Here is a 24665-nt window from a genome sequence, read left to right as displayed (position 1 = left end):
CCCCATCTCCTCCACAAGTTATACTGACATCAAATATAGTGAAAGCAGGGGTTATACTGTGGGGGAGGGACATACAAAGCAACAAAGAGATAATCTTATAAATGCGTTAGAAACACATGCATGAAAGAATAAAAACATTAAAATACATATCTAAGGGTTCATTTTCCTGACATCACATTATCTGACCTTTTCCGCTTGAATCATGCATATACTAGATATTGCAAATAAGGGAAACCATGGGACCTATGTTTCTTTGGGTCTGGCGTACTTCACTTAATATAATTTTTTCCAAGTTTTTCCATTTCCTAACAAATGGGGCAATGTCATTCTTTCTGATGGAGGCATAGAATTCCATTGTGTATATATACCACATTTTCTTGATCCATTCATCTGCTGAGGGACATCTGGGTTGGTTCCATATCTTAGCTATGGTAGATAATGCTGCAATAAACATTGTTGTGCTGGTAGCTTTAGTGTGGTCTTGTTTGTAAACATTTGGGTAAATGCCCAAAAGTGGGATTGCTGGGTCATAGGGGAGTTCTATGTGAAGTCTTTTGAGGAACCTCCATACTGCTTTCCAAAGTGGTTAAACAAGTTTACATTCCCACCAACAATGAAGTAAGGTTCCTTTCTGTCCACATCCCCTCCAGCATCTGTTGTTGTTAGAGTTCTTGATTTTTGCCGTTCTAACTGGGGTGAGGTGATATCTCAATGTTGTTTTGATTTGCATTTCTTTTATGGCTAGGGATGTTGAACATTTCTTCATGTGTCTATTGGCCATACTTCTTTCTAATTCAGAGAAGTTTCTCTTTAAGTCTTTCGCCCACTTATTTATTGGGCAGTTGTTTCTTTGAGGATTTGTTGTTGGGGGGTTTAATTTTTTGAGTTCCAAGTATATCTTAGATATGAGACCCTTGTCCGTTGTATGGCTAGTAAAGATTTTCTCCCAATCCGTGGGCTTTCTATTGATCTTGCTAGCTATGTCCTTTGCCATGCAGAAGCTCTGCAACTTTATGCAATCCCATTTGTCCAACCTTTCTTTGATTTGTTGTGTTTCCGGGTCTCTATTCAAAAAATTTCGGCCTGAGCCAAGGAGACCTAGGGTTCCTCCTATTCCATCCTGTAATGTTTTCAGAGTGTCTGCTTTGACTTCAAGGTCTTTGATCCATTTGGAGTTGATTCTGGTGCAGGGTGATATATAAGGATCTAGCTTTAGTTTTCTACATGTAGTTAACCAATTTTGCCAGCACCATTTACCGAAGAGGCTGTCTTTGTTCCATTCTATTGATTAGAAAATTAGATGGCTATAGGTCTGTAGGTTCATTTCTGGGTTTTCAATTCTATTCCATTGGTCCTGAGGTCTCTTCTTATGCCAATACCAAGCTGTTTTGATTACTATGGCTTTAAACTAGAGTTTGAAATTTGGTATTGATATTCCTCCAGCAGGGTTCTCTCCATTGAGGAGCGTTTTTGCTATTCGCGGTCTTTTATTGTTCCATATGAATTTTTGGATTGCCTCTTCTATTTCCTTGAAGAATGAGGGTGGAATTTTGATAGGTATTGCGTTGAATTTGTAGATAGCCTTGGGAAATATTGCCATTTTCACGATGTTAATCTTTCCAATCCAGGAGCATGGGAGGCTTTGCCATTTTTTTAGTTCTGTGTTGATTTCCTTTTTCAAGATTTTAAAGTTTTCATCATAGAGGTCCTTCACTTCTTTAGTTAAGTTAATTCCTAGGTATTTTATTTTTTGTGGGGCTATTACAAATGGAGTTGCTTTCCTAATTTCAGCCACACTTTTCTCATTGTTGGCATACAGAAAAGCCATTGATTTTGGGGGGTTAATTTTATAACCTGCTACTTTGCCAAAGTTTTGAATCAGCTTGAGTAATTTGGGAGTGGAGTCTATGGGATTCTTTAAGTACAAGATCATGTCATCTGCAAAGAGGGAGAGTTTTATTTCTTCTTTCCCTATTTGGATCCCCTTTATGTCTGCATCTTGTCTTATTGCTCTAGCTAGGCATTCTAATACTAGATTGAAGAGAAGTGGAGAGAGTGGGCATCCTTGTCTTGTTCCTGAGTTAAGAGGAAATGGCTTTAGTTTTTCACCATTGAGTATAATGCTGGCTGTAGGTTTGTCATATACAGCCTTTATTGTATTGAGGAATGTTCCATGGATTCCTAATTTTTCCAAAACCTTCATCATGAAGGGGTGTTGGATCTTGTCAAATGCTTTTTCTGCATCTATTGAGATAACCATGTGGTTCTTATTCTTGCTCCTGTTGATGTGATGAATAATATTAATTGATTTGCGTATATTGAACCAGCTTTGCATCCCTGAAATGAATCCTGTTTGATTGTGGTGTATGATTTTTTGGATGAATTGTTGAAGTCGATTGGCCAAAATTTTGTTGAGAAGTTTTGCATCAATGTTCATCAAAGAAATGGGTCTATAGTTCTCTTTCTTTGATGAGTCCCTGCCTGGTGGCCTGAGACTCTTATCTCTGATTAACCACTCAAAAGCCAGAAGTGGTCCTGTGGCTCAAGTAGTGGGTAGAGTCATAGCCTTGAGCATAAAGAGGCTTAGGGACAGTGCCTAGGCCCTGAATTCAAGCCCCACAACTGACAAAAAAAAAATGGAAGCTAATTGATTAAGCTCTATGGAATAATAAAGGACCATCTCTAAGCTCCTGCTGACACAGCAATTTTATTACAGTACCGGCCACCCAGGAGGTTTCATTGTGGGGTGCATTGAAAGATGAGAAATCTTGTCTTCACACAAGAAGAAAAATGGCCAAGAGACAGGTATTGCTCAGATCTGAGTTAAAACAGTTTTTTTTGCCTTTTTCATGCAGTCTATGTTACAATATTGTTCCAAAGAGCCTGAAGAGTTTAATGGAGAAGGAAGATATTCCCCAGACTGAGTATATTACTTACGATGCATCTATGTAAGAGAGGATATAAGCATTTTCATTTCATGAGTTTAGTAAAGAATAAAGAGCCAAATATTAATTTCCAAACTCAGAGAGAGGGGAGGTAATATTTGAGGAGTTAGAGCCATGGAAACAAGGAGGGACTTCAATCACACAAAAATGTCACAATTATCTTTAATTTATTGAAACTGAATTTTAAAAAATCTAGATAAAGAATTTAATCAAACTCTTGGTAAAGACTTTGTTTACAGCTACAAGGTTCACTTTGTACAGGACTACTGACAAGGCAAAAATCTGCTGTCTTTTTCATTCCTGAGTCAATAAAATTGGTAGCAATTTTGTTTTATACTGGAGAATTATTAACCCCTAGGAAATTTTGTCGTGATATCCTGGCGAAACAATGGACAGATGATAGAATGTTATTACAGGATTTCAAAAAGAAGACTGGCCTGATGCCAGTGGCCCACACCTGCTCAAGAGGCTGAGATCTGAAGATTGCAGTTCAAAGTCAGCTGGGGCAGGAAAGTCTGTGAGACTCCTATCTTCCATTAGTGGAGATAAGAGATACAGCCAGAAGTGAAACTATCTATGGCTCAAGTGGTGGAGCACTTCACTTAAAACACACCAGACCCTGAGTTCAAACTCCCCCCCCCAATGAAATAAATAAATAAATACTAAGAAAGCTTGATATAAAACAATTTATGCAAATTTTTGACTATCATTACTATTTCTTTAATTTAATACTCTGCCAGCATAGGAGGGGATAGTTCTTAGGATCTATAATTCAATTAACTTTGAGAACAGCATACATATTCATCATTCAATTATCTTTGTGTGAAAAAATAACCCTAGTCCTGTTTCAAGGGTCAAGCTCCTTGCAGTCACCAGAACCTCTGATAGAAGTTGATGGAGCATACTTTGACAAAATGTAGACCACAATATTGTACACATTGAATTCCTGGCTGTTCAAGGGGTATCAATGTGTAGCCTGTGGCTTTTAGCTCCTGGTGCTGAACTTATGACAAACAAACCAGAATCCTCTATCTGTGTAACTAGCCAGAGGCAGCTCAATGTCTTTGACTCTAGCTTTTGTTTGAAAAACTCAACAGAAGTCTGCCTACTGTACTTCTTTCTAATAGACTTTTCAAAGGTGAAGCATTATTGTTATCAGGTAAAACTTGAAATTTATAAAAACCTTTGGCCAACCAGCTGATATTGAGCAGAGTCCTGATATTATTTTCCGAGTCAGGATAACATAAAGGAGAAAAATCACCCAGATATTTTTCTCATCTTTTTTGTAGTTTCAACCTGTAAAGAAAAACCACAGCCTAATTAATTATTTAAGCTAAGTATAGACAGTGAACATTTTAACTAATAATTGCTGTTGGCTTTGGTTAAATAGGAAAATTTATTTCTGGAGTGTGTCTTCTGGTTTCTGTATGAAACTCCTCAGTAACTAGCAAGGTTTCTCTCAGGAGGTGAAATGCATCGTTTATATGGCAGGTCTTTATTGCCCACTTACTTGTTCAGAGAATTATCAGAGCTCCCAGTGAAAGATTGATAGGTTGATATATCATCCTCCTATGGCGTACAAGGTTGCTACTTCCTGGAATGGATTTATGGCTTACCAGAATGATGAATGGTGATGGCAGCAGGCAAGTCCTACACAGGGAAACCACCTCTGTGCTACTGATTAGAAGTTCATACAGTTCATACAGGTCATGAGCATAAAAATATTTCCCTGCAAGAGTCATCAACATTCACATTCAAAAGAACTGAGGAATACTTTCAGTCTGTCCTTTTTCCCTTTTCAGTGATGGAAACTCATCTTTCCAGTATGGCTGGGTTGAATTTACAAATGGCTGAACACATCTGAAGTTTAAACTGGTCATTACTATAAATGATCAAGTTGAGCACCATGACGTCTGATCAAGTTTAATAAGAACACAGAGGGCTGGGAAGGTGGCTCAGTGGTAGAGCGCTTGCCTTCCATGCACGAGGCCCTGGGTTCAATTCCTCAGCACCACATAAACAGAAAAAAAAAGCCAGAAGTGGCGCTGTGGCTCAAGTGGTAGAGTGCTAGCCTTGAGCTGACGGGCTGAGGGAAAGCGCCCAGGCTCAGAGTTCAGGCCCCAAGACTGGACCAAACAATAAAAAAATAAAAAATGAGAACATAGAGAATGGCACCTAATTTTTCCATGAGTAAGAGATCAACTCAGAAGGCATTTTTCTAGAGTGAGATTTAAGTAACTTGTGAGAAAACAAGTATAATTTCTCCTATAAGTAATTATATAGTAGTGACCAATTCTAAGGTATATGTCTGTATATATGCATTAACCACAAAATATGAATATATATAATTTTTAAGAATTTTTTTAAAAATATAAGTGCCCTTAACTTTTATATCTGTCATTTATTGCAAGGCTTTGGTAAACCATTTGCTTTTCAATATATTGGTTTCACACACACACACACACACACACACACACATTTACATATACCACATAAATGCTCTTGACTCTCTAGAAAGAGGTCTGTTGAATAATAGTTGTTCTTGTTTTCCTGGGCTTGTGGGGTGAGTGCTTTCTATGGGGGTGGACAAAATGGTAATTGCAGCAAGATCTTCACACAGTTTTCCTTGTCCTCACACCAAGAATTTCTCTTCCTAAAATGGATTTCTTTCAGGCTCATTGCTTTCTTGCAAACAATGAGTAACACAATCCTACCCCTTCTCTGAACAGAAAAGTAGTTAGTTCTAGGCATCATTCTCTTTTTACTTTTTTTTCAATCTGATTTCTTCAGAAAGGTTGAAACATGGCATGGGCAGAAAGACAAAGATATTTACAGTTTAGTAACATGTGAAAGTTAATCCATGTGAACTAGGTTTTAGATTTGTGCTTTATAAATTCATCTGGACACATCCATAATATGCTTTGATATTATCTTTACAATATTATTGTCTTGTAATTCTTAATCCTTACCTTTATGATTTCTCCTCTTGATTTCCAATTGAGTTTAAATTCCATAAGGGAGGAAGGTGATACTTAGGCTTGAACTCAACATCTCATGTTCTGCTGTGGCTTTTCCCTTAATGATGTTGTGCTTCAATTTGAAACACACCTCTCTTTCCAGGTTAACAGGACCAGTGATTTGTGTGTGTGTGTGTGTGTGTGTGTGTGTGTGTGTGTGTGTGTGTGTGTGTGTGTGTGTGTGTGAGTGTGTGTGTGTGTGTGTGTGTGTGTGATGTTTTGTTTTTTGTCAGTCGTGGGGCTTGAACTCTTGGCCTGGGTGCTATCTCTGAGCTCTTCAGCTCAAGGCGCACGCTCTGCCACGTGAGCCACCGTGCTACTTCCAGGTTTCTGGTGGTTAATTGGAAATAAGAGTCTTACAGACTTTCCTGCCCAGGCTGGCTTTGAACTGTGATCCTCAGATCTCAGCCTCCTGAGTAGCTAGGATTACAGGCATGAGCCACTGGCTCCCAGCTAATATTGTCTTCTTAAATAGGTCCTTGGTAACAGATTTAGATCCCTGATGATAACAGAATTGAAATATTGCAATTGTTCAGAGAACCGCAAGAGAAGGTAAAAATAGCAATCCTTTCAAATGAGCCAATGGCAATACAACTTGCCAAAAGCCAACTGTGTTTGCTTATAGGACTAAAACAGCAACCCTTCAAAGCTCAGAATGAGTTAGAGGTACAATCTGTCATGAGTAATCACCTGTTTTCTCAAAGGAGAAATACAGAACCTCCCCACAACGGTTCCCCATGTGTCTGGATAATCTGGGAAAAAATGCTCTCTCCAGAGGCGTTCACCTCTTGCAATGCATTTATATTTGTCTCAAATTGAAATAAAAGATGTTCACCTATCGTTTGCCTTTATGACCCATGGGAAGGGATAAAGAAATATGGAGTCTGACCACCTTTGGGAATTTTCCTAACACCACTTCTGACATTTTTGAATTATTAATCTTTATTCATGAACAAAGATCCCAAGGGGAAAGTGTATTGCCTTATAGTAGTCTAAATAATAAATAATAAATGGGTGTTGTGGGTAAAACAATTCACAGTAAATCCATTGTATGTTCTATAGTTAGGCGTCATCCTTTATTAGGTAGTGAATAAAAGACAACCAATGCTTACAACTTCAATTTAAGAGACCATTTAAACAAAAACGGTTCCATAGGGAAGTGAGGCAGAAGGGATCCAGGTATTTTTGAGTATTCTCATATGGCTGATGGAGAAAATATGGCTGATTTTTGTTTGTTCCCAGCAAATCATGATTTAGTAACACATTGTGACCAGGGCTCTGTGTGTCCCACAGGCCCTGACTTCTGGTGGACTGGCTCAATCACTTTAATGAAAATGGCGAAGAACAGCAAAAATACATTGCAATAAGATTACATCAATTAACACCTAAGTTCTCCAACAGAGAGGCCAATATCAGCTGGGGGAAAATTGTTGGATAAGGATTCAGGATGACTGAAATAAAAGGTCAAAATATTTGACAGAGTAGGAGAAGGACATTAAAGTCCAATATCATCAGAAGCTAGTCAAATGGGATACATACAGAGCTCAAAGGAACAAACTCATGGGCAAACTAGATATCTACCTACCTAGCTGAATTAGCAAGGGCTAGAGGAAAGAAACATTTTTCTAAACCAAAAGAATAAAGATATTGCTAAATAAAAACTAGTTATTTTCCAAATAAAATTGTAATGCTAACCAATATATTTAACCACAGTCATGGCTTAAAATTCTTTTTTACCAGAAGAATGATAAAATGTATTTTCTTATCTTCTCTATTCTTCCTTTATCCTTCTTTTCATTTATTCCTTTGCTTTTCCCCCTCTCCTTTCTCTCTTTTTCTTTTTGTTTAGGTTGATTGGTTAACAAATGATAGATAAAGCCAACTGCTTGAAGGATACATTGTTGTGATGAATTTCTATCACTAGATAGTAAAGTATTCCGGAGACCATGTTTCCTATTGAGCACCAAGCCCGCTATGGGTGTTCTGTAAATATAAAATGAAAAATGTTAAATACCTATCTCTCAAAGGGTTTCATCTTGATTCCTTATATCTCTCTCAATGTTATTACAGTTTAGACAAGAGAAGTTTCAGGAAGGCCATACCCCACCCTCCCCTATATGTTTAAATAGTCTTTACAAAACCTTTTCAAAAATATTTTTTTCTTTAAACCTAAATCAGTTAGGATTGGTTTATGCACATTTTGTCCCTGCTTTAAGTTTGAGCGTCATTGTTCTAATTAATGCAACAGATTAGCTGCATCAAACCCCACCATATAGATAGGTACCTATTAGTTTTTTATGGGGGAAAAAAATCAAAGAGCCTTTATCATAAATTAAAGGCAAAACGATTTTACGCCATCCGTTACCAACTTAATGATAACATGGAACACTGAATGGTTATATAATTGTTTTATATAGATTTTTCTTTTTATAAGTTATTCTCTTAGTCTTTCTAACATATATACAATATACATATATTTATAGATACCCCTGATAAATCTTGTTTTAAAGGTAAAACATCAACTCCTTTTAGCTTTATAGTGAATTTCAAAGGCAGTCAGTATTACCTCAACACTCCACTGGAGAAATGATGTCCTAGTGAATCTAACCACTAATTTTTTTTAACGCTGTGATCACTGGTGTGCAAGTAACTCAGATTCATTTATTTTGTTCTTAATAGTTAAATATATATTAGTTGCTTATATCATGTCAGTAGGAAGTATTAAAGAAAGAATCAAAAACAATAAGGTCACAACAATTGCTAATGCTTAAGTCTAGAATCATTCTTCAAACAGAAACCTTTGAGACAATCCTACTGGTATGATATAAAGTGAATACTGAAGGATTGCAATGTTCGTGTTTTTTATTAGCTATGTACTAACATGAAAGATCTTTTCTTTTCCTTCTCCTCTTTAGATTGATTGTTCCTTGTCTTTGAAACAGCATAGTCATACTGATTTCTGTCTACAAAACCTATGTCGGTTTCCAAATGCAAGTTCATTATAAGCACTTCTATGTTTCCAGGAATACTTGCTTGAGGTGGGAAACTAGGATATGGTAAGAAATTAATTACCTTTCTTCATGTCTCCCACCCCTGACATAGCCCCGTCTAACAAGCTAGATGTGAAGGGAGAAGGCTGATTAGAGACATCTCCATGACACTGTACAGTGTCTATTTAATTTTTCTTATTACTGATTACTGGTATGAAATAGATCATTCTAACTTTTGCAATTCTTTAAAACCTAATGGCATAGAGTGAGACACAGCACTATTTGTTTTACAAGACATCTACTGTATCTACTTTTGTTGGGATAAATACCCAGTAACTGCTGTCATAGCCAGAGGACCAGCACGGGTACTACTATTCACAGTGTTGCTTTTGTTTTTGTTTGTGTTTTTTTTATTTGTTCTTGTTTTTTAGCTTTTTCATATTATTTTAATCTACAGATTAAATTACTATATACACACTGGAACCAGTTAATGCCCTTAGACAATTATAGTTGTTTCATAAAGCAGAAAAGACAATGCAGGGGAAAATTAGTGCCCAAAAGCACAGTCACAAAGGCTTTGAAAGTTCTAGATACCACTACAGGTCAATGCTGGAGATCACAACTAAAACAATCAGTGATTCAAGAGGAATGCTTTAATTTGGAGAAAATACCACTCCCTCCCTCCCACCCTTAATTACCCCCTCCCTTTTTTAAATAATCTTTTCAATTCACTATCAAAAGTCCTGGCTCTTCAGATATGCGTTAAACTATAAATAAACACTGCATAGTTCTCTTTTGTTTTGTTTTGTGAAAAATTATTGCAGTACAACGACTCCAGTTTGGAATTCAGAAAAGAGCAAACAGTACTGGAGTACTGGAGTATGGGCGGTCCGAATGGGTCCTGGCGCTGGTCGCAGAAGTGCAGGAGGCAGGGCAGAGGTCTGGAACAGAGTGGCTGCAGGAGCAGTTCAAAGACTGAAGGGAGAATTCACTGCCACAGCAGCAGCAGCTGCTGAGGCAGCAAGGGGGTTGGGAAGAATTCGGGGAGCCAATGGCTTTGAAGGTTCTTTTGAAAACACTAATTTTACCTGTAAGGAAAAGTTAAAAGAAGGATGAGAATAAGAGTTTGGGAATCTGTAGTCATTAGTCAAAATGATAAGTAGGCTTAGGAATACAACGGAGTGATAGACTGATGGTTTGTGTTTGTAACCTTAGTTATTCAGGAGGCTGAGATCTGAGGATCAGGCTAGAGACCCAGCCTGGGCAGAAAAATGCAAAAGATTCTTCTTCAGTTAACCCCAGAAAGGTGGAAGTGGAGGTGTAGCTAAAGTGGTAGAAGGTCAGCCTTGAGTAACGTAATTAATTGAGAGCACTAGGCTCTTAGTTCAGGCTCCACTACTGGCGTACTCATGTGCACGCGTGTGCACGCACGCACACAAAGCAGTGAACAGCTACAATCATAAAGTCAAACTGCTGAACTGACAATAAAGAAAATAAAAAGCCTTGAACAACATTTTTCCCTTTGGAAGAGCGGGAGAGCTGAAAATGGCCAACCAGCAATGCTAAAGAATCCTCTAGACAAGGACCTGGGAATCTTATTTAAGTTGAAAATTATACTTGCCGAGGAAAGTATTCATCTTTTTTTTTTTTAAGTAGTGGCTTATGCCTGTAATCCTAACTACTCAGGAGGACTGTGTTTCAAAGACAGCCCAGTCAGGAAAGTTCTTGAGACTCTTATCTCCAATTAATCACCAAAAGGCTGGAACTGGAGTTGTGTCTCAAGTGGTAGAGCAATAGCCTTGAGCATAGAAAGTTCATGGGGCAACATTCATGCCCTGAATTCAAGCCCAAGGACAGGCACAAAAATAAAATAAAATAAATGACCAAGAAAAGATGATCAAATGAAATATAAAATATAGAGAAAATGTGTGCCACCCTTGACACATTTGTTAACCATCACAGAGTAGATCCTGGTTAAAAAAAGAGGTTCATTGTTGTTTTCAATCTACACTGAGCAGGCACCACAGACAATGCAATTTCCTCCTGTCTAAAACCCAACCCAATCCAAGGGAAATACCAAATAGTAACAAAAAACTTCTTCAAAAAAGAGTAAACACTTCTCCAAATATTGACACTTTCCCCTTTGTCTCTATGCAAATACTCACCACCTCTTCTCCATCCTGCTTTATTATAACAAACAATATTTCCAGGTTAGGAAGTCAAGAAGATACTTCTCCTTGGGGAGAATATTTCCACTTCTACAAGTAGTAACATGGCCACAGTCCAGAGGGAGATTCTAAAGATTAACTGGATTTTGAGTGCTCTACTTACTTACAAACTTCAGCCACTTCTATGCTGGTTAAGAGGACTACGGTGCTGAAAAACCAGCTCCACACAGAACTCACATTCTCCTCTGCAGCTAAATCTATTGTTATTTTTTTTAAAAAGTGGTTCCATCTGCATAAAAATAGAGAATACTGACACGAGCATCTTCTAATTAATAACTACAGCTTTCTTATATTTTCACGTGTCCATGTACACAACAGCACCAACTATGAAAAGATCTATTTGAGAAAGACAGATTTCAAAATGCACAATCCGGCATCCTCAGTTTTCACTGAGGACCGAGTCTGATAGAAATGATAGTCCCTTTAACCAGTCATAGGTTATAGATACAATGTTGGAAGGTTTCCTCAATTCTCCCTGATTCCCTCCCAAATAACCCTAGTGATCTCTACACAAGGACACTGTATCATCTACAAGGCATACTTTGGAGTAATGAAAGAGGGCATTTTGCAGGATATATTTGTCCAGGCCTTCTATAGTTCCCTTGGATGAAGGATTAAGGAAAACAAAGTCATCCTCTTGAGCCTGTATTTTGAACATCAATGCTTTGTCTTGAAACTCTTAAAAAGACTTTTATTGACCTTCTACCTTGATTATCATCATCACTCACATCAAGACCAGATTTCACAAGGCGACTCCCTTAGAGAATTGAAAGAATCTGATCTTTTCTCCCTTGGCTGTGCTCAATGATGGATCTGAATGCAAATAGGTAAGACACGAAGCTGTGGCTAAAATGGGGCAAAGGCTTGACATAAATCATTGGGCCAATGGTGGTATCGAGATCTCACTGAAATCAATTTGTGATATCTTAGGTACATATACTCCACTTATTGACTGACATTCTCTCCTCCCCACCCCTTTCCAAAAAGTATATTCTCACAGACTGTGGACATTACAGAAAGCATGTTATCTATTGGGAAAGAAAGATGTCACTCACCCCCAGTGGATGTGCTGCCTTAGGAAGCTTGTTGTAGGGACTATACTTCGGTTTCGGGGGCTTTCCAGCCGCTCTGTCTTTGTGCCTTCGACTGCTAATGTGCTATTAAATGCAATTATACAGTGACAGCGTAAAAAAGGGTATCTACAAAAACTCTCACAAATATTGTTTTAACCTGGAGAAAGATAATCATTATTTCATGCACATTTCAGAAAGACAAATTTTTTAAAAAGGCACACACTTGTGCCCTTGGATTCTGATGCCCAGCTTTTTGACTTCTCCCTGAACACATATCCATTTTTAGAAAAGTGTTCGCAAAGGAAAGGCATGTCTAAAGGAATTTTATGTGCAAATAAACAAAGATGCCCAGGAAGGCATGAATTTATTTCCATACCAATATTTATCCTCACATTTGTACAGCCAAATGTCAGCCCTTCAAATTCTAAAGATAAATAACCAAGGTGCATAAAATCAGCAAAATCCTGTACACACACATATATAAAACACAACACAATACGAAGGCTGGGCCTTCCGCTGGAAATATACCACTGACATGTTTAGAAGGCTATTCAGTATAGAAATGAATGCAATGTGATTAGTCATCCCTTTTAGCAGCTGGTTGCAGGGTTTAGAACTACAGCACAATACCGTGTAATAAACTACACACAATAAGAGAGTAGCACAGCACAAAATTAGTTGCAGCATGGAAATAGCAAAACACATAGAAACGGAACATGGTAAGTTGACCTTTAATGAGAGTTAACATATTTGAATGGGAAATATGATAGAGGAAAGATTGGATAACTGTCTCCTCCTACTCCATACAACAGAATAGGGCAAACTCCCTGCCAAGAACTTTCAAGAGATCCTAGAAGCCACTGCATTTCCCGGCAAATTAATATACACAAAAAAGGACAGTGGATAGAAGACAAGGGGGTGCAATAAAAAAATTGTCTTCCCTCAAAAAACAAAAAGAAATAAACATAGTCGTGCTGGTAGCTTTAGTGTGGTCTTGTTTGTAAACATTTGGGTAAATGCCCAAAAGTGGGATTGCTGGGTCATAGGGGAGCTCTAAGTGGAGTCTTTTGAGGAACCTCCATACTGCTTTCCAAAGTGGTTGAACAAGTTTACACTCCCACCAACAATGAAGTAAGGTTCCCTTCTGTCCACATCCCCTCCAGCATCTATTGTTATTAGATTTCTTGATTATAGCCATTCTAACTGGGGTGAGGTGGAATCTCAATGTTGTTTTGATTTGTATTTCTTTTATGGCTAGGGAGGTTGAGCATTTCTTCAGGTGTCTATTAGCCATCCTTCTTTCCTCTTCAGAGAAGTTTTTCTTTAAGTCTTTAGACCACTTGTTTATTGGGCAGTTGTTTCTTTGAGGATTTTTTGTTTGGGGATTTAATTTTTGAGTTTCAGGTATATTTTAGATATGAGACCCTTATCCGTTGTATGGCTAGTGAAGATCTTCTCCCAATCCATGGGCTTTCTATTGATCTTGCTAGCTATGTCCTTTGCCATGCAGAAGCTCTGCAACTTCATGCAGTCCCATTTGTCCAGCCTTTCTTTGATTTGTTGTGTTTCTGGGTCTCTATGAAGAAAATTTCGGCCTGTGCCAAGGAGACCTAGGGTTTCTCCTAATCTGTTCTGTAATGTTTTCAGAGTGTCTGCTTTGACTCCATTTGGAGTTGATTCTGGTGCAGGGTGATATATAAGGATCTAGCTTTAGTTTTCTACAAGTTGTTAACCAATTTTGCCAGCACCATTTACTGAAGAGGCTGTCTTTGTTCCATTCTATTGTTTTAGCTCCCTTATCGAAGATTAGATGGCATTATTTACTATAGCTAAGATATGGAACCAACCCAGATGCCCCTCAGTAGATGAATGGATCAAGAAAATGTGGTATATATACACAATGGAATTCTATGTCTCCATCAGAAAGAATACATTGCCCCATTTGTTAGGAAATGGAAAGGCTTGGAAAAAATTATATTAAGTGAAGTAAGCCAGGCCCAAAGAAACATAGGTCCCATGGTTTCCCTTACTTGCAATATCTAGTATATGTGTGAGTCAAGCAGAAAAGGTCAGAGTAGGTGATGTTAGGAAAATGAACCCTAAGATATGTATTCAAATATTTTTTTTCTTTCATGTGATTATTTCTAACACATTCATAAGATTATTTCTTTGTTGCTTTGTATGTCCCTCCCCCACAGTATAACCCCTGCTTTCACTGTATTTGATGTTGGTATAATTTGTGGAGGGGAAGGGGAAAAACAAATCCTTTAAATAAGGATACAGGTGGACCCATTGCAACAATGAAATATACAAGTCGTTATGTGGAAAAGGAACTTTACAACTTTGGTGTGGGTGGGTGGGGGGAACCAGGGCGGATGGGTGGGGGGGGTGGAAGTGGGAGGGTGGGAAGGGATGGGAAGGGGAAACAAAGGAGGAGGCTACAATGCTTGATAAGAAATGTACTCATTATCTTGCCCATGTAATTGTAACCCCTCTGTGTACAGTATTTTCACAATAAAAATAAAATAAAATAAAAGAAGACAAGGGGGTGAGTAGGCAGATGGGTGGATGGAGGGATGGATGGAAGGATAGAGCAGAATTACAGAAGGGAAAGGAAGAAAGATTGCACATGTATCCTGCTTGTGGGGGGAGGGGGCAGGGCTGCTTTGTTTACATTCCCACCATCTGCCCTGCCTACCTGTTTCAGTTGGGTTTCTGAGTTGACATGCACATCACAGATTTCACAGTGGAAAGTCTTGTTTTGCAGCCTGTGTTTCCTTTGTTGACAGGTCCTTTGCCTTTTACTCCTGCCCGAGGAAAGGCTTTGATAGTCCCACTTCCATTCCTGGCTTCTAGCATAGTTTTGTGCTTAGTACCTGCCAGGAATAGTTGGGGACGGGGAAAGAGAAATAAAAAGAATGACAGGGGAAGTGTTAGCTAGTAGATAAGTTAAGGAACCGTATAATATCCAAATGTGAACCTTTGGGAATAAGGCTGAAGCCTGGCCATGATGTATAGACTGTAACAACGTGTTCCTGTCACCTTGTATAATCCTATTGAACTTTTCACTTTTGTAAAATGCTGCTCCACATCACAAGCAAACACCATCATCCTAGCAACTGAACTTGAGAGCCCTCTGAGAGGAAATTAAATGGGTGTGACTGAGTTTCATTTCCTCTTGATGCTATAATAAGCCATAAATGAAGGCCAATGAGGAAGAGTGATTTAGTTGCTGAAGGCAGAGTTGGAAGTGATGTGTAACAAATGTAATCAATTTAAACATGGTGTGTTTGCAAAGGTGGCACTAATTAAATATCCACTTTTTAAACAGAATCTAAACAACCTCGCTTGACTATGTGTTTTAGGTTCAAAATGGAAGAGCAAGATTAATAATTTAAAAAAAAAACGATGGTTCTGTGAAGGTCTCTTTAGGCTAATACAATGCAAGTAAGTAAGAAAATGAAAGGTAAGCTCAAAGTGTAGGAAGATAACCTGTAAATAAATGCTTCTCTTCACTAAAGCATTAACCTCTCTGGGCTCTCACACATAGGTACTGTAACTCCACTTGGCAATCATCAACATTTTTTTTTTCAGATCACAGTAGTTCCATCATGATGGCAATTTTCCCTCAAGAGCATTGCTTGGGGCTGGGAAGGTGGCTCAGTGGTAGAGCGCTTGCCTTGCATGCATGAAGCCCTGGGTTCGATTCCTCAGCACCACATAAGCAAAAAGAAAAAAGCCGGAAGTGGCGCTGTGGCTCAAGTGGGAGAGTGCTAGCCTTGAGGTGAAGAGCTGAGGGACAGCGCCCAGCCCTGAGGGACAGCGCCCAGGCCCAGAGTTCAGGCCCCATGACCAGACCCCCCCCAAAAAAAAGGATTGCTTAAATTTTGCTTAATTTCTAGTTATTACGTTTTCCTTCTTCATCCCTCTTGGGGATGTGTTTTAATTTAGGAATTTCTTTTATTATCACATGTAGCCTCTCTGGTATTCGTTTAAATTAATTTCTACTTCCTACTTGTATTTATTAGGTTTTTGATCAGTTCTGCAAACATAAAAAGAGATTCTTAACTTCTGAGTCATACATCTGCCTCAGAGCATTACTGAACATTAATGAGTAAAACATGTTTGGAACATTCTAGATCAGTGTAGATCCCCTCCTATCGAATAAGATAGTTCATAGCTACACATTTTATTCAGGATAATCATGACTTTAACCAATCAATATAAAACATACACACTTTACAACCTAGGTTGTTTGCTTTGAATATCAATGTTCTTAATGCATAACTATTATAATACTCATATGTCAACCTAAAGAAGTCAGCGTGGTGTTAGCATTGGAGGAACTGCAGCACTGCACTGAAGGACGAAGCAATTCAAGTTAGTGCTGTTGGTGCCCTACTCTTCTTTGCCCGGCCTCCATGCAATAGAGTAAACACAGGAATTTTCTACTTTGCAGATGGTACACATGTTCTAGGATGCCAGATACAGATACGTTGAAGGTGTTCTGCACCTCTTTCTTGCAACAGATAATTTTATTTCAAAAATTCCCCTCCTGTATTCAAAATGAAATGCACTTCAGGGGCAAATTTAGATTTCCAGTGCACCTGAGAAACCAAGAGCATCTCATCCTGATTTTCAGAAGGGACTCCTGGTTCACTTGTGGTTCAAATCATTTGTGATTTGGAGCCAGGGCTTGGTACATAGCTTACATGCACACACACACACACACACACACAAATCTCAAGGTTGGTAGGGGGACTTCAACAAGTGGCTTTGCTTCTATGGTTATTATTAATCATCAGTACAGCTGAACTTTGTACAGTATAACCTCATGCACTTAGTGGCAGAGTATTCATAATTAAATAGCTATTAGACAGTTTATATTTTTAATGTTTTAAGAAGCTCTAAAGGTAACTACTTTTATTTATCCCAAATAAAGCTCAAATTCAATTTAAAAAATCTTGTTTTAACTGAAAACGTTGGGGATAAATGTACATGGAGAATATATACATGATGAAGATTGAAACTCGTTTTTATTGCAATACCTTGATACACCCTCGAGGCTGTGCTAACTGTGCAGTTGGCTCGCAGCAACTATATGCATTAAGTGCTATTTTAATGCCCAATAAGACACTGAGATAGGCAAGACTAAGTTACCCTCACGGGCACAGAAAACAAGCCTTCAATGACATTCTTGAAATCTAGAAAACTGATCCTTAGCTAAGTCCCTAAAATTTCACTCAGGGCTTCCAACACAACTGGCTGTGGTTGTATACCAGTCTTCCATAATATATATCCCTTGATTTTCTACCTCACATATTAATCGTCTTGTGTAAAATTGGCTTTTATTTGGGTCTTTCAAATCCCGCCTCCCAATCTATTTTCTTCCAGCACCCTCTTCTTCTGAGCAGAATTCTATAAACCAGGATATACTAAAGGGCTGTGGCCCTGTACTAGTCCACAATATCACTTCTTGTTTCTGTATCGCATAAATGCCCTCCAAGGTCCAGGCCTACCTCTGCATCCTATGCAACTGCTCAGCAGAGCAGTCAAAAATATGTTTCTGCACCATCTCCGTGCCATCTCTGTCTTGAGAAAATCTTCAAGATTTCAAGCAAAGGTATCATCCTGACACTCTTGAAAGCCTGACCTGATAGTAATTCTATTTGAAGTTTTGTATGAATGACTTCTGAAAGCAGTACCATATTTCATCCAAACTCAGCAAATCATAAAGCTTCAAGTAATTTTATTTACTTTTTGCTTAGTTGTCTAGTTTTGAATATGTTGAGGCAAAATAATTATTGTTCTTGTATTTGTAAAAAATCAACATCCACATGTAAAATAACAGAATGAAGTGGGCTGTGCATTATGCTTTTCCATAGCATAATGAACTGAAAGCTCTAAATAATGTCAATGATATAGAGCTTCTCCCTTAAAATACCATTAGTCAGGTAGTTGCTAGTGACCCATGCCAGTAATCCTAGCTGAGATGTGAGGATCATCACTCAAAGCCATCCCAAACAGGAAAGCTTGTGAGACTCTTGTCTCCAATTAACCCTCAGAAAACTGGAATTGGCACTCCAAATGGTATAATGGTAGCCTTGAGTGTAAAAGCTCAAGGACAGCACCCAGGCCCAAACTGCAAGACACATGAGCAACAAAAGACAAGACAAGAAAAGAAAAGAAAGAACACATCAGTCTCTATTGAATAGTGAACATGGTTACTATGGTAATTTTATATAGCTTACAACTGATATCACAACAGCTCCACAGATACAACTTGTTAGTAAATCCATAGCAGTTCAGAGGCTGACCTCACTGAAAGCTTGATTCATGACTTGAACCCCAGTGCTGCTTATTTTAAAAATGTAAAAGTAAGCAGGGCACTGGTGGCTCACACCTATAATCTAGCTACTCAGGAGGCTGAGATCTGAGGATCTGGGATCAAAGCCTTCCCAGGCAGGAAAGTCTGTGAGACCCTTATCTCTAATTAACTACCAAATAAGACAGAAATGAGGCTGTGGTTCAAGTGGTAGAGAGCTAGCCTTGAGCGTAAAAGCCCTGGGATAGCACCCAGGCCCTAAGTTCAAGTCCCAGGACTTCCAACAAGAAATATATAAACAAGAGCCAGGTATAGTGGTATGTACTTGTAATCCCAACAATGAGAATGGAGGAAGGAAGAGTGTGAGTTTGAGGCTAGCCTCTGTTACATGGTGAGTGTGAAGCCAGCAGAAAAACACATTGATGTAGCAATGTTTCTGCTAAGAATTCTAGGACTCCAAAATTCTTAAACTCTAACTGTGAAGGACAGATTTGGCCTGCCAAATTGATACTTGCCTCCAAATAAATGTGTTTTTCTGTCAAAGAATTTTTAAGAAGTACGTGGAATTCATGATGATTATACTTGTATTTGCATTATACCTGTATATGTATGGCAAATGTGGATGGTACAGATTCTGATAGAAAGGCAGATCGGTTTCTAGGTTTCCCAGCAACTGAACTCCTGAACTGTGCCTGACTGCAGTTAATGTTGGTAGGAGGAAGACACATGCTAAAGGAATTGTTCTCCATCTGCAGTCACCCCTCAGAGTTTTAAAGTCAATGCCCAGATATTACGAATGAGGCACAATTGGTCAGTGACTAAACATGCAGCTGCAGTATTAACTCCAGACATGATTCACAGATGAATCTACTTCTGGTACAGCTGCTGACATAACCCTGGCAAAGAACAGTCTTTTAAATGAAAAGTCGATCTTGGAAATCAACTCACATTTTAGAGAAAAGCTGATGTTTGTATGTACACCTAATCACACCCACACTTCCCACACACATGCCGAAAGAGACACCAAGAGAAGTACAGAGAGAGACAGAGAGAGAGAGAGAGAGAGAGAGAGAGAGAGAGAGAGAGAGAGAGAGAGAGAGAGAGAGAGAGAGAGAGAGAGAGAGAGAGAGAGAGAAGCAGGGGCAAACAGAAATGGAGACAGAAGTGGGAACAGTCCACACTAAGCAAAAGGAAAGTGTAAACATCACCTGATGTGGAAAAAATAACTTGTAATGTCAAAGCTCATAGAATTCACAAACTGTATAGACCATGATAATGACAATATGCTTTGTAAAAATTTAAATGTGTTTGTGACTCTGAGTATCACTATTCCACAATACTGGAATATGTGAATTTTTATGTGAAATTTTATGTCATCACCTAATCTCAATTAAAGGAAAAGAAGTGAGAGAAAGGATGGGTTAAGAGGGATGGGTGACAATGTTGTCAGACACTTTGTACTCATATACTGTTTTGTAGAATGGGAACGTCTTTGTACAACTACTTAAAGATAATAAAATAAAAAAAATACCTCCAAGAAAAAAATGGAGACAGAGTCAGAGAGAGCAACAGACAACTAGATAAGACCAAATTATAAAGGAAGAGCATTTTGTGTTTGTTTCTCAATATTCTCCTATTTACTTTTCTGTTTTAAAGTTTACAGTTCAAGTAAGAGACATTGGGGTTTTGTTTTCTTGTTTTTGTGCTTGATTGGTCCTATAACAAAACACACTGTCTTTAAGTTGTAGGAAGAGCACACAAAAACTTACATGTAGAGTTCGTAACTCAGTGGCCTCGCATAAAAAATACTAAATTCTCTCTTAAGTATTTATTTTACATAGTGTTGGCTACAACAGCATTATTAGCTATAGAAATCATAATATAGATGTTTTAACCAAACATACATGGAAAAGTACAGGCCATGTTTTATGACATAACTTTAGAAAATATCACTTAGAAGCAAATACTAGATGTGCACAGTAATCCAGAAATCAGGTTAATATAAAAAAAAACTTAGAATTATATGCTATTCTACCTAGTTTGCAAAAACACATACACATGCACACAGGTGCATACGTACACATGCACACACCATAGTCGACAAGCTCTGGAAACCCTCCCCTGCCCCCATATAAATGCCACTTTGCTTGTCACTTTTATGTTTTAATGGCTAATGAATGCCATCTAATAATTGTGCCACTGTCCCCCCAGCCCTTGTGTCCTGCTGCACAAGTTCTAATCTATTCAGAGGAAGATGGTTGCAGGGCTGTGGAGACAGAATGAAAGCATGTGCATCTCACCACTGTTGTGCGCCTCCAGCTGTGAGGCCGAGTTGACAGCGACCTTGCATAAGGAGCAGTAAAGCAGTCGTTTTGCCTTTTCCTCCTCCGTCTCTGTGGAAGGACATGAGCTATTGCCGCTAGCTGTCGTGGGGCTTTTTTCTGCTTTAGAGGTGATCTCAGTTGTCATAACACTGCTTTTGCGGATTTCCACACTTGTCGTCGTTGATATCGCCGATGTCCCTGTGGTACTGTCTGCATTTAAAAGAGCATAGGAGGAAGGGGAGGATAGAGGGTCATTGTCTTTCCTTGTTTGGAAACCGATGGGTAACATGACACCCTGTTAATAATGATAAGAGCAGTGAGAAATCACTGCTTGTTAACTGCATCTGTCATCTCATGAGGGAATGTACACAGATGACCACATTTCACTTAAGCTTTGGAGGAAACCATCAGGTGATTCTTCAAGATATACATGGATGCAAGTTCTAAATATTCTCTGGGGAAAAATAAACATGTCATAAGTTTCTCTTAACACAATGCCGGAATAGAAGAATGTTTGCAATACATACATTTTCCTCTTAAAAATTTTAAAAAGAGGATAAGTGCCTTTGAAACATGCTTTTTTCCTATTTGTCCTATTACTTTTCTGTTGTCCTCCTATATTGCTTTATTTTATTAATCAGCAAAACTCTGATATCAAAATTGCTTTCCCTAGATCAGCAGCTGAGAAAACCATTGTTCTATTTACAAAGAATCATAATTCAGCTCCCTTTGAAAAGTTCATCAGTATGAAACCAAGAGGAATTCTAGTCTGGTGTATTTCTTAAGTGGGCAGTCTACATCAAACCACATGCAGGAAGTTGTGGTAGAAGCAATCAAATGATCCACCTCACTCATAAAGAATTCACAGACTAATCATCCTATGTTAAATGTCACATGGTTTCACAAGTTTGAGGACCATGGAAGTGTCGATGTGCTGTAATCCAACAACCCTTTTGGCACTGAAGTCTGATACTAAATCTGGAGAGATCAACCTTCAAAGAGAAATTCCCCTGTCCTAATGTCACTTGGGCACACAGGACTGTCCTCTTAAAAGTGCCACTCACTGTGATATTAGCAATGCGTGTCATGCTCAGCAATAACTTGCAAATGAGCTTTCTACTGGTTTCTCCATCTGTCAATACCCCATCTTTACCTGCTCTCCTTCATTTTGCCTGTCAGCTGGTTCTTATCCTCTTAGTCCGAACACTCCCTGCTGTATCTCCAGCTTCAGCTGCTCTGGGATCTCTCATTCCACATGTGATTCCATGTGCTGCTGTGGTCACTTTTCAAAGACAGACTAAGCAGTTCATGATAAATAGGTTGGACAAGGCGATATGTAGGGGACAGCAGCCTGCCTGCAGTGCTATTGCCTCTGAACACGTTTACTTCTTATAACCTCATACTTCCAAGGGGAGATAGCAGTATAAAATGCCTTTGAACGTGTGTATTTGCATTGCTCCAAGCATAAGAATGAAGACACGGGTTGAGGTTGTTTATTCCTACTTTCTTAAATATGGAATCAAAAACATTAGTTAATGTCAAGGGACAAGAGGCAGGGTGGGGGTAATCGGAAGAGTTGGGAAGGGAAAACAAAGGAGGAAGCAACAAGGCTTGATAAGAAATGTGCTCATTATCTTCTCCATGTAATTGTAACCCCTCTGTATGCTATTTTCACAATAAAAAAAAAAAAAGAAGACTCTTGTGAAGGGCTGGTCTGTAAAAGGCTCTTCCCGATCTTGTTTCCTATGCTTGACACTTCACACAATCACTTATTTTAGTGACTGAAATTATTAAGGCAGTCTCGTTCAGCGGAATGGAAAACACTCAACTACTGTGGTTTTTTTTTTAAATGTCAACCTGCAAATGAGTGACTCACTGGATAAACTTTACAAACAAAAATAACCCTCATGCCATTTTTTCCCATTTGTTCTCTTGGACACTGAGAAGCTTCTGATTAGCTTTTAGTTGCCTGCTAAGGTCCCATTACTAAAATCAAGATGATCTTACTGCATTCACCGTCCCCTCATAAAAAGAAATGATTGCTAGCATGAACCTCTGAGTAACTAACTCATCGCCAATTTGCCAAATGTTTTCTATACTTAAAAGAATTTCATATACTTATACAAATAACACAACTTGACCTTCACAGGGAGCTATAAAAATCAGGACATCCCAGAAATTACAAAAATTCCCTGAAATCACACCAGTGGGATGAAGTCAACCAAAGCAAATTACTTCATAAGATGTAGATGTCTTGGATAATGGGGTAAAAATACTGTGCAAGACAATCCTGTCCAAGATTGTCTACAGTAAGATCTTAAGCTGTAGTAAAGTCAGTAAATTGTTCTTACAGGCAGCTTTGTGGAGGAATGATGTTTACAGAAATTGGATTTTCCAGTGTGGCCACACAAGGAAACCAGATGTGATACTCTGGGTATTTATTTCAGTGAAATTCACCATGCTAACAATTTTTGTAGTAATCCTTATCTTTCAATAACTTCTTCTCTGGACTGACATATTTCTTTTATGTCTTGATCTGAAAATGGTCCATGACATAGATCATATTAATCCCACAATAACTTCTCTTCATTGTAATTGGGAAAAAAGAGTAAAAAAAAAAATGGTGTTTCCAATCCTTGTAATAGCTACATTGGTATATCTTCTAGTCCCACAGGAGAGTATACATTTACACCAAAATCACTAAGACTAGAGACACCAGATTATTTATGCATAGGACTTAGTAAAGAATTAACATGTCTTTAGGCAAGTTCCTTACTTGAAACGAGCTTAGGAGAATTAATATTCAAAGGCTTAACTTCTTCTACTTCTATTTCTTGTCCTATTTTGACCACATAGTTGAGCATACATATTATTTTCTGAGATTGGAATGAACTTGAAAGAATATAAAGCTATATACTTTTTTTAAATTTTAACTTGAATCTGTGGATAATGATTCTTTAAAGGTAGGATTTTTAACTTGTAACAGCATGTGGAGTTTCACTTATCAGCGTTTTATCTGTGATGAAAGGTCCTTCTTTTCAAGTCAAGGAGTTAAGGTAAACACATTTTAGCATATGCCTATCCCAAGAGAATCAACTATTTTATACACTGCACGCAAAATGACATAGAAATTTGCAAAAGGGCAAAGAGGCTTTCCTTAATGGGGTTACATTAAATCACTAATTATACAATTACTGTAAATCATTCTTATTTACTCATTAAAATAGAAGGATCAATGGATGTACCTGGCAGCATCAGGTAATATGATAAGGATTCCTTGTGTGGTCTTTCTTCTTCAAATCATAATACCTGACCAGTCGTAGAAAGCACAAAAGAAACCTCAAGTTAAGGTCACTCCTCCCAATTCCTGGCAAGTACCCTCAACGCTGCCAATGCCGTCAGAACAAGGAATGTCTAAAAAAACTGTCTCTGTGTGGGAGAGCCTATGCAGGTTTAACATCTAACTGCAATGTAGGATCTTGGATGGGCTCCTGTGGTGATAGAAGGAAATTTGTCAGAAACATAAGAAATGTAAATGAAGAAGAGGTTTTTGCTAACAATTTGTTAGTATTGATTCATGAGTCTTGACAGATGAACTGTGGTCATGTGAAACGTTAAAAATAAGGAAAACTGGGGCTGGGAAGGTAGCTCAGTGGTAGAGTGTTTGCCTCGCATGCATGAGGCCCTGAGTTTGATTCCTCAGCATCACATAAACAGAAAAGGCTGTAAGTGGTACTGTGGCTCAGGTGGCAAAGCACTAACC

General features: G+C 38.4%; 1 pseudogene; it reads right to left on the bottom strand.

Moving 5' to 3' along the window:
* Nucleotides 1–9687: 9687 nt before the first annotated feature.
* Nucleotides 9688–24665, bottom strand: part of LOC138824518 (zinc finger protein 385D-like) — a 33300-nt pseudogene continuing 18322 nt past the window's right edge.

Source organism: Dipodomys merriami, unplaced genomic scaffold (assembly GCF_024711535.1).
Source record: "Dipodomys merriami isolate MVZ:Mamm:240054 unplaced genomic scaffold, mDipMer1.0.p SCAF_13, whole genome shotgun sequence".
Lineage (NCBI taxonomy): Eukaryota > Metazoa > Chordata > Mammalia > Rodentia > Heteromyidae > Dipodomys > Dipodomys merriami.
This window is presented reverse-complemented; position numbering and strand designations above follow the sequence as displayed.